We start from the raw sequence: 11,573 nt of genomic DNA, 5'->3' as shown, positions 1-11,573 counted from the left end.
AAAGCTATTTTATTTATTTTTTGTCTTTTTGGTACTGGGGATTGAACTCGGGTCCTTATGCTTGCAAGGCAGGCAGTGGAACCACTGAGCTAAAATCACCGGCCCATGATACAGGTTTTAAAATGTGGAAGGCAAGCAGGCATGTCAATTCCCAAAACTACTTCATACCAGTAGAATACAGATGTCATTATACTGAGACAAATTTCAGATTGCGCTCACAAATGAAAACCAGCTGAATTTTCTAGTAGCCTATCCAACCAAATTCTCCAACAAAAAGAATTGTTAAACAAGTGAATAAGTCTATAATGATTCTCTGCAAGTTGAAATCTGTCAATCTCAATACGTATTGGACCCACTTAACACAATTTGTGAAATATGCTTACCCATTTTATGAGGAAGTAGGAACATCCATAATTACCTAGAAGATCAAAGCTGATGTATGATGGAAGAGAAGTAGAAAAAAATAATTACTCAGAGATCAAGAATGCCCTAAGGAACACTATTCTAAGTCTCAAGGTGGCTATTAGAGCTATTGAAAACTTATCAGTTTTCTACTGCCCATGCATATTAGGGATAATTCTCATGAGAAGAAAAAGGGGGAAACTTCATATCTCTTAGTCATCATGAGCCTTTGTTCATATAACAAAACCTTTGGAAACCAGATAGCACTTTCCAAAAATTAGTGTATTCATTTAGCAAATTTATTGAGCACCAAATATCTACTGTTGTACATACTGTACAAGGGTCTGGAGATGAAAACAAAATGAATACAACAGTCTACATGCCATGAAGTAGTCTCATTCTCCATTAATAGCCCCTAAAATATTAATACAATTCATTTTTAATTAGATGGGAAATATATCTGTATATATCAGCTTGTACCAAAACTTCAGAATCTCAATATTTTTTCTGAAACAAAATTTAGTAAAATTTCTCACATAAATTTAACTTAAATTATACATAAAATGTAATTGATTAGGCAGCAACAAATTTTATTTAAGAGCAGAAGCTTTAGCCTACTTGCCTTTTATTAATTAATCAAAAATTTTCATACCTTAGCTGTGTGACCTTAGACACATTGCTTAATTTCTCTGGGCTTTGTTGTTCTCATCTATATGGTATGATTTACAGTGTACCTAGCATTCTATGGTTACTATAGGCCAGGAGTAGTTATACGAGCTAAAACCTGAAAAATACCCAAAATCATTCTGATTAAATAAAAAGCACTAAATACATGTGTATGTGTGCACTGTTTTTCTTCTATCCCTGGCGTTATTGCTGATGTTGATACCATTATTATCTTATTCTTCATGGGTAACAGGTTGACTCCTGTCTTTACTAACAAAAGGAGTGTCATCTCACAATTCAACAGCACATTAGCAATTGCAAGTGTTGACTACTTAGTAGCTACATCTGTTCTGAGAGTATTTTGATATTTTATGTCTATCACCAAATAATACCTTGATTTGGCGACATGCTTAGTTCTCTTTGACAGTCACTAACATCTCATGAGGCATAAAGTTCTGAGGTATTTGTCAGCTGAGAGTAATGCAAATACTACATATGCTCACTGCTCAGTTAAACACAACTCTTTTGAAGGGCAATATAAATGATATTGCACATCAGATCACCATATTTGTCTAAGTAGCAAAGCATAGGTATGCTGTCAGCTTTATGACAAGAATTATGGAAGTATTATGCATCCTTTGGGAGAGCAATGCTACAATTACTTAAATTCCTCACACCTAAAATCCTTAGGACATCTCTAGAGGAAAAAAGTGAATTTTTTTTAACTACTATACTTTCTACTCTGCAATATCTTCACATTTCTGGGAATCTCGATTTAGGCTAAGTACATCATTAATCTTTAATGTATAAACCCAGGAATACAATTAAAGTCAAATAGAATAATGAGTGGTATTATAAAAACACAAAGGAGCATGGCCAAAAATGCATTTGACCACTCTATGTGGTGCATAATTACATAAACACATGATTTCCACTGACCCAGAGTTTTTAACTCTAAAGGAATGAAGCATTAGAAAATCTTATCTGCAACAGGACAGATAAAACCATTTTAGTTTTGTGGCCCAAATGGTCTCTGTCATAACTACTCTGCCAGCATAACATAAAAATGACCACAGAAAATATGTAAATGAATAAACACAGCTCTGTTCTTTAAAAAAAAAAAACAACAACACTTTATTTATGGGCACCGAAATTTTATTTTCATGAAATTTTCATATTGGTTTTCTCTTAAAGTTTCCCATAAATTAAAAAATATACAGAAAATCAAGTCTTTCCTTACACTCCATGCAAAGTAGCATAATGTATGTAGCATAAAGGGCATTCTTTGCTGACGTCTAGTGTTTGAGAATCAGAATATTTTCCATTTAATAAGTTACATTGGTACTGCAGTTATGACCTAGAAGAGTAATTGATAATAATAAGTCTCAAGGCATGTATTATAGCATTCATTTTATTTTTGTAGCATATTTAGGATTCTTACTTTGAGAATCATAGGTTGTACTTTCACATTTACCATTTAGTATTTTGATAATGTTGAGTAAAAATTTAATTTCTGAGAATATTTGTTTCCCAACATATGACATATGGGAATAGATTATATCAGTAAAGTTCAACTCATTAAAAATCCAAATCATCTTTGGAGGAGGTGTTTCAACACTGAGATACGTGGATTCAACAGATGATTACAACTTACACACAAACTAGGAAACTAGTGGTGTTCTAAGCTCCAGAAGTTTATGCCTCATAAATTTGAAGATATTTTTCATATTCCCATTGAATGATTATAGGCAAGAATGCAATATGTTTAAGTAACAGTATATTTAAATATTTATTAGAAATTTTCATATAAATTTTAGAGCTATTAAACTCTTTGCAATAACAAAATAAAGAATTTTTTTAAAAAGTTTCATTCTGTCAAATTACCAGTGAGAAATGGACAGAATTGAAAGCCAAAATAAGAAAGCAAAAAGAAAAAAATTTTCTACCCAATTCCTAGACCATAAAAAATTGTAGAAAAAAAAAAGCAGTCTGAAGATCTCTACTTTTCTTACTATTTTTTCCTAGTCCAGTTTCTACTCATGATGCTTTAGAGTTAAGCAATTGCAGAATCATTTCCCCCTTCAATTTTAATCAATGAAAAAATAGTTCACACAAATACGCAAGATAAGCAGTTTGAATTTCACAATATTGTTCTTTTACTTCTAATATTTTATATTTTCCAGTAACTATCTTGTCTATGTCAATTTGCTTTATTCCATTTTCAATTCTTAGCTTCTCCAAAACAATCACCAAGAAAATCAGTTGATTAAACAAAACTTAGTATTGTAGGCTTTTTTTAGTAAAGGAAACACAAATCCTGGAGAGAGCAGAAATAATGTCATAACATTTAGAAATCTGAGGAGAGGATTTGTAGGGTGTTATGTTCTGGGTTAAGTGATGGGAGTATCAAAGCTGGAAAGCATTGAAGTAGGGTACAGCCATGAGTTAATAGTATCGAGTGTGTGAGAAGAGTGAGGAGTAGGTCTTGAAGGGAGTTTTGCTAAGCCAGTTGTCAGTCTGGATTAGCTGCTACAGTTGCTTCTAGTACTGCCTTCAAAAGTTAAGCATGTAGTAGTTATTTTTGCTTGCTTTTAGAAATTTTTGACCTGGGGACGTATAAATATACTCAATGCCTTTTTTTTTTTTTTTTTTTTTTGCACCTGGGATCAAACTCCCGACCTTTAGCTTTCAACATCTTTTCTTCTTAGCAAGCACACACACACACACACACACACACACACACACACACACACACACAAATGGTTAAACACAATGTAAGAAAATTATGGTATGTTTATAGCAATACTTAGTGACATTTTGATTATACATTAGCCCAAGCTAGAAGATAGTTAATAATATTATAAGAAAATGATTTATAAGGATCAGCATCACTTTTCAGTGAGTTGAGGGCAATGAATCAAGATGACTACTTCTTAACCCCATATCCCCTAAAAAGGTGAGGTTACATGAAAGATATGAAGTTAAGATTACAGACAGATTTAAAGATGATAGTCACTGGATTATTCAGATCAGTTTAATACAATCAGAAGTGTCTAAAATAGAAGAGAGACAGAACTTCTAAAATGACAATGCAAGGACTTCATTCTCCCCATTGGTGATCTACAATGCCCTATTTTTAAAAGATGACCTGTCTGATTTCATGCAAAAGAATACTAAAGGTCACCATGATATTAGTTCTTTTCTATAATGCAGATACCAGCATTCAAAACTTCTTATTTTGGAGAATCTTTTAAGCCATAAAGTAAAGGGAAAAAGCCAATATTTAAAATTCTCAAAATTAGTTTTCATGGCACCCTTGCACAGGGGCCAATCTAATCTTCTCTATATCACTCCAGTTTAGCATATGTGGTGCCAAAGCTGCTATCAGCTTGAGCGATAGATAGGTTTTCTTGGTTCATGTCTGCAGTGGCCTCTGAGTACCTCAGTGGCTGAACTCAGTGGAACATTTGCCTTTGCACCCTCGAATTACCCAAAGCACCATAGGGTTCTCCTTCAAACTAAAATCTTTACAACTTTTCACCCTGAGTCTGTGTAGGGTAGGGTGTTTCTGATTCCTGAGATGACTTCAAATATCTATTGTATTGTCCTGATGCACAGTATTTGGCTAACAGTAATCACTTTTGCAGCCATGCTTTCCATGGCCCCAATTTTGCAGGTGGTTCTTCCCCATTGAAATTGCAACCTTTCACATCTTTTGGTCCAATATATATATATATATATATATATATTGGACCAAAAGATGTGAAAGGTTGCAATTTCAATGGGGAAGAACCACCTGCAAAATTGGGGCCAAATATATATATGAAACCTAATACATATAATATATTAATATAATATATATATATGTGTAATCTCAGCTTTTTGTCTAATTTTTTGCTGATGTTCACTGCTGATCTCCCTAAAGGCAACCAGTGATTCCTATGCCATAATCTAAACACTAGATTAGTTTGAAATTTCATCCCCAGATTAGTCTGCCTTTCTTAATCTCAGTCTCAGACAAAGTCGTAGGTATGGGTGAGATATAGACAAATTTTCTGCTAGAGTGGCTTCCAATCCAGCTGACAATGGAGTCTTTTTTTTTTCAGCTTTAACTGAGTTTATTGGTACATTTTAGGGATACAGTACAGTTACATTCATTGTTGGAATCTTGTACCACTACATGACAAGTTTTGATTATCATTTTTCCTCTTACCCCTGCCTTCCCTTCACCCTCTCCTCCCCTCCCCATCTACAAACACTTTATTTTCATCTTTTCATTATCTCACATTTTTCTCTTTTCCCTTATTACCCTTCCCCTACCCATCCCACCTTCCCTACACCTTTAGCTCCTTTCTTCCCATTTCTAAATGTCAGTAATCTCTTTAGGATCTTATGTATTATTGCAGATTATTCACACCAGGGAAACTATTTGGTATTTACACATGTGTGCCTTATTTATTTCACTTAGGAGTATATCTTCAATATGTATCCATTTTCCTATGAATGAATCTATTTTCTCATTCTTTATGTCTGAGTAATATTCCATTTTATAGAAAAACCACATCTTCTTTATCCAGCTGACAATGGAGTCTTTGTTCCCACGTGAAGCCTCCTGAACCTGACCTTACTCTCCACATTTCTATAATCATTCTAGTCCTCTGAGCTTCATTCCAAATTTCCCCACGAGTGGCTTATAATATTCTAGAACTTCTCTAGCTCACCTCTCCAAAATTTTCCAAATTCTTCCTACTAAATAGTTCCAAAGGTTTCTAAGCCACATGGTCAGATAAAGTGACATTAGTAAACCTACCACTATGGTACCAATGTCTGTCTTAGTTGCTTTTCTATCTCTGGGACAAAATACCCAACACATCCATTGAAAGGAGGAGAAATTTATTCGGGTTTCGTTTGAGTCCATGATCAGCTTGCTCCAAGGCAGAAAGAGCACGGTGGAAGGTCATGGTAGATGCAAAGATGCTTCACACATTGCAGCCAGGAAGCGAAGAGAGAAGGAAGGAGCCACGACAAGACTTCCAGATCGCACTCCCAGTGGCCCACGTCCAACCAGGCCCGGTCCCGAGATAGCACATCAGCGAATGAAGTCACCAATGGACGAATCCAATGAGTAAAGCACCTCAATGACTCAATCATCTTGTACACCCGTCAGAACTTTGGGGTATATTTTAGATCTCACTGTGCTCCTGAAGTACTTCTGCATCCTCGTTTTGGAAAATAATGAAATCATTTTTGTCAGCATCAGACTCATATATCTTGGGCAAGAAAAAAAAAAACCTTGAATGTATTATGAGAGTATGAAAATTGAAAGCTGTATATAAAAATCTGTTGGTATTATTTTTAGATAATAGTATGAAAATTATTTAGAGATGTTTGAAAGAACTCTAAGATTTAAACTCTTTTTCCTATTTTTCTTTTCTGTTATTTAGAACTATGCTGGACACTGGAGAGATAACTCATCAAAAATGTCAACAACCTTAGTCAAACCACCATTAAGTGTTGTCAAATGTTTCTGAGACTCTCCAGTACCAACATTTTCCTTAATGTGTCAGACTATTTTCATGCAATTTCCAGTATTATACTTAGCATATCTTTTTGACACCAGATTCAAGAATAGCTGTATACTACTTAAAGTATTTGGCCTGTCAGGTTATCATTGAGGTTAAGATCTTAGTGAGGATTATCTACTTGAAAAAAATGAATTTTTAAGAAACTTACTTTAGTCTCCATTTTATGCATGTCTTTTTGTGTGGGTTTTGGCTTCATATCAATGACTTCTACAGGAAAGTTTAGAAAACTCAAAAGTTTTCCTGTTAACAATTCTTGGTTGTATTTCTGATTAAGATAAAACATACTTGCTTTCAAGCATTTCCAAACCACAGACTAACTGATAAGCATATAACACATGCTTTTGGAGTATATACATGCCCCTTATCTGTCCCAGAAAAACATCAAATCTGCCTGTTGGACAGATTTTTCCATGGAGATGAGTCATGTGCTAGGTTGAAATGTGATTTGTTGAGATATGTTGTGATTGATAGCATCAAACTTAAAATATGAAATGTCAACAAGCAAGATTAAATCTATATTTATTATAAATATTTTAGTGCATTGCATCTATTGAAAGAAATACAGTTCTTTCAGATAAAACAGTAGGCAGTTATGAGTTTTTCCGTTTTCATGTAATAGAAGAAAACAAGTGGAATTTACAGTATTACAAATGGAAATATGTAAAGAGAAACTAGTAAGATTTTGTAGTGTACAAGGTTACTTTCTGAAAAAATATTGTACATTATCAGTGAGCCAAACACTTTCACAACATTAGAGAGAATCTACCTAAGGCAGTATAGATTTTCACTGTTTTAAATGCAGCTGCTATTATACAGGTGCAAGATGAGTACGTTTGTCACTGGTTTAAGTGAAATTCTATGGGAACTGATGACTCTCGTGAGATTGTGTCATAACTAAGTGCCCCTCCAGATCAGTTACTAATAATAGAGGATTATGAATTATAAAAAGGTAGTCTATAATTGGGAGGCATTGAAAACTTCATTTTAAACTACATAATCTCTGTTTTTATTTTTACGTCTCCAAGGGAAAATTGCTCACCAGTTTTGGTTTAGGCTGTGCAAAGTATAACGTCAGAAAATTTGGGAAACTGTTCCCTACTAGACGCTGTGGAATTCAAAGATCCTCTCAATTGTCTCTTAAAGATCACAAATGTCTGAATGATTATAACTCTTCCAAAGTGAGGGGAGAACATCCTTGGGCATATCATGGTGTATGTAATCCCTTCTCTCTTAAAAAATTAGACTTTGTTTTTTTGAAATGTGAAGTCCATTCAGAGCTTAAGTATTCAGTAAATACAAATAATTAAAAGGTGCAGCTCATTCCACGATTAGAACCTGGCAATAGGACATCCACATAAAGGTACTAAAACTTCTTTAAATCTTCAATAGAGAATTTTGAAACATAATGCATCAATAATCCGGATATATTGTCAGTGTTCTCAGGAAAAGAAAATAATTATTGAATATTTAACCAAATGGTACTTAGAAAGGTAGAATAAAGGTCTACACTTATAATTTAACACAGATGGTAGGACAGTGTTTACATTCAAGACCATAAGCAATAATAAAGTGATTATTTAATTATGATCTTGTGCTTGACACGTCCGTATCCTCTTCAGATCAGTCCCTTGACTGAATGGATAGAATTATTGCAGATGAAAGGTCTAATGAGCTCTTACTCTTCTAGATTCTTAAACACAGGCTTTCCTTTAGACTTTCTTTAATTTTTAGTATCACAGCATATTGTACAATGTTATGGATGAATCAATGTGTACTGTTAAGGGTTTAACTTTAGTGGTTGTGCTAATGTCAATAGAAATCTGAGTGCACAAGGAATTCTCTGCTTTGTAGAGATCTTTAATATGGGCTCACTTTAGACATGTGAATGCTTTTAAGTCACTGCCCAAAGGAGCTATGGCCTGATTATAAATAGGGATGCTGTTGGACTTTTCCTTTAAAAAATACATCTGGAAAGTACTTATCACTCAGTAGCACAGATGTGTTTTTACCAAGAAGAAAAGAATACTGCTCAATTCAAAAGTCTAAAGAATATGGCTTTAGGTTAAGAAGCAGAGCATATCTGAGTATGACGGGCAATGCTTATCATTTGATTAGAATTTTTACTTTGAGGAAGACATTTTATTTAATAAAGAATTTTAAAGTAGCAGTCAAATCAATGAAAAATTTCTATGTTTCGCCTTGTAAGTTTAAATATAAAATAGTAATTTGGGCAATTAATTGTCTCTGAGAGCACCTTCATTGATCATCAAACATATTTTATCTTTCAGTGCCTTAGCTTCGGTAAGAGAATTTTTCCAGTCTTTTCTGCTCATCATGCCAACATTCATCATTATTCAATGGTTCCCTCGCCCTACTGCTTAAAATTGGAATCCTATAGTTTTATTGTAAGGCCAGTAATGCATGTTCTGAATCTTTTTATGTTTGTCAACTGGCTTTCACAACATATCTGCAGAATTGTTGGCCATCTTGCATTACGATTCACTCTCATTGTCATATTTTTATGCATACTCTATCCTCTGCTTCTGGTATGGACTGTTCTCAAAAAAGAGCTTGTTTCGCTTGTGCTTCAGCACGTAATTGAGGGGTTCACTCTTTCTTTGAACAAAATTAGAGTCCAGTCTATTCTCATAGTTAGGACATTATAGTCTGAAAAGATCCAGATAATACACACAGCTTTTGTAAGTTCTTTTAGTCTTTCATATAATGGATGGACTACGGTAAGCAGAGTTTCCCTCCTAGCACCATCAGGAACCCACCCTCTGCATTTATCTTTCACATCGAATTTCTTCTGCTCAAGTACTCTAAATTCTTAAGAAAATGTTGACGTACACTATGGAGCTCTATGTCTTCCCAGAATCATTCCAAATTCTTCTGTGAATAACTCTCCTTCATGTCAAGGCTTTGGAAAGCTCTTTGCAAAAATGAAATTGATCTTACAATCAAACATAAGGATTGCTCCAATGTGAAGAAAGTTTAATTTAAGGCAATTGAGATTCAAAGATTTCTTGTTGAGAGGGAAGAAAGTAGTTCAGCAGGGAAATCAGAGCAGGTTGTAATGTAGGAACATTGTGAGTATAAAGGGAATAATGGAATAAGGACTTGTAGTTTTGAGTTGGAATTGAGCAACATAAAGGAGAAAGTCATATTTTCACATTTTTCATTTGATTTAGCTACAAAAGATTTTATAGAAGCAATTTTAAGAGTCTAAATTTCTTTGGGAGTGTTACCTTTGCAATGAAAAAAAAAAGCAAACTTTGGATGGTTGGAATTTTGAATTATTATGGGGGAGGGAGTTTCTAGGTTTCTTTTTAAATGCATAAATGTACTCCAAAATACGCATTGAAATTATAAATTTTCTTGGCGAAATTATGCTGTATAAGAAGTAAGCACATTGAGTTATAGTATTAACACATAAATGAAGGTGATGACTGTCCCATAAATAGTGCAGTTTTTTTGTTTTGCTTTGTTTTGCACCAATGATTGAACTTGGGTCCTTTCACTTGCAAGGCAGGTGGCTGAACTACTGAGCTAAATCTCCAGCCCCAGTAGTGAAGACATTGACTGAGACAAAACCATACAACTGTAGTACCAGAAAGGTAAAAAGTTTTGTGCACCTGTTATACCTTGAGCTGTGGTCCAAGTGATTTATTTTCATTAACTGCAAACCTAATGAACTTACAATTATTTAAACGTACAGACTTTTCAAAAGGTTTCTTCCTAAACCAAGCTCTTATGCACCATTTTAGACAAGTCTGTTTGGCAAGCTCTAACAAGGTTGGACAGATGGCCCAATGCAAAATTTTTCCAAAATGCCTGTTTGGTTGACATGGCTTCTTGAATTCATCAGCTGTGAGGTGAACTGAAAAATATGGATTTATTTGGTCTATGACCAGTTTCTTCTCTAGGAATTTTCTCTCAAGAATTAAGAACTGAATACGACAAGGCTGTGTGTTTGTGTGTGTGTGCATGTGGGTATGTTTTATGAGTAGAAGTCATATTTCCTCCAAAGATAATTCTAAAACAGCATTTCTCATGCACTGTACTTAAAATAAGCATTTCAGAGATTGAAAGTCTAAAGAAGAAACACTTAGGCCCAACATAGAACTTGCTTCAAGGAAGCAGTTGCAGACGCTTGGAAGAGGGGTTCAGGGGTCTGCAGTAAGAGTGCTATTTTGAGCTGAGGATATTTAGTTATTTAGTTATTTATTTACTGTGGTACTGGGGATTGAACCCAAGATTTTCCCTGAGTTACATCACTAGCACTTTTCATTTTATTTCTTCAAATTCATAATATTTTGTCTTTTATTATTGCAGGTTTGCAATGCATAATAATTGCATTTGCTGTAGAGGATTGACAAAATTACTTAACACATTTCAATTCCATCCCCCCATCACCCTCTTTTTACTTTCCCAGCATCAGATTCATTTATTTATCTTATAAAGCTTTATAAAGTAAGTTATACACAGATTGAAAACCAGAATAATAGGCCAAAGAACATGTAAAACGTGTAAGATAATTGCATTAAGTCAAGGGACACTTTTAGATTCATTGTCTGTACTTGATTATCTTTTTTTTGTCTTCTTTCCTCTTATATATATATGTATATATATATATATTGTATATATATGTATATACATATATATTTGCATACATTTGCATGTATATACGACATCCAAGCAGGAAGAGAACTGAATCAAATTTGTCCATTAGAGCAACATTGAACCTAACCAGGGAATTTGATTCTGTTCTCATTCAACTTATTTTGTGACAAGACTCATGGAAAGAATCAAGCTCCCGAACCTATACACAGAATCTGCCAAAAATGTATACACACTTCAGCACTTCGCCATGCTAATAAATGTCTGGAAGCTAATGGCCACCACACTAAACACCTCTTG

At 34.2% G+C, this 11,573-nt stretch overlaps 1 non-coding gene across 1 annotated transcript; it reads right to left on the bottom strand.

Annotated features, from left to right (window-relative positions):
• Positions 1 to 4,346: 4,346 nt before the first annotated feature.
• On the bottom strand, positions 4,347 to 4,450 carry LOC117283276. The gene has a single exon (XR_004514267.1). It is a non-coding gene; the product is annotated as a U6 spliceosomal RNA (small nuclear RNA).
• Positions 4,451 to 11,573: the final 7,123 nt, after the last annotated feature.

This window comes from Fukomys damarensis, unplaced genomic scaffold (genome assembly GCF_012274545.1).
Source record: "Fukomys damarensis isolate Sample0158 unplaced genomic scaffold, DMR_v1.0_HiC HiC_scaffold_24, whole genome shotgun sequence".
NCBI classification, from domain to species: Eukaryota; Metazoa; Chordata; class Mammalia; order Rodentia; family Bathyergidae; genus Fukomys; species Fukomys damarensis.
This window is presented reverse-complemented; position numbering and strand designations above follow the sequence as displayed.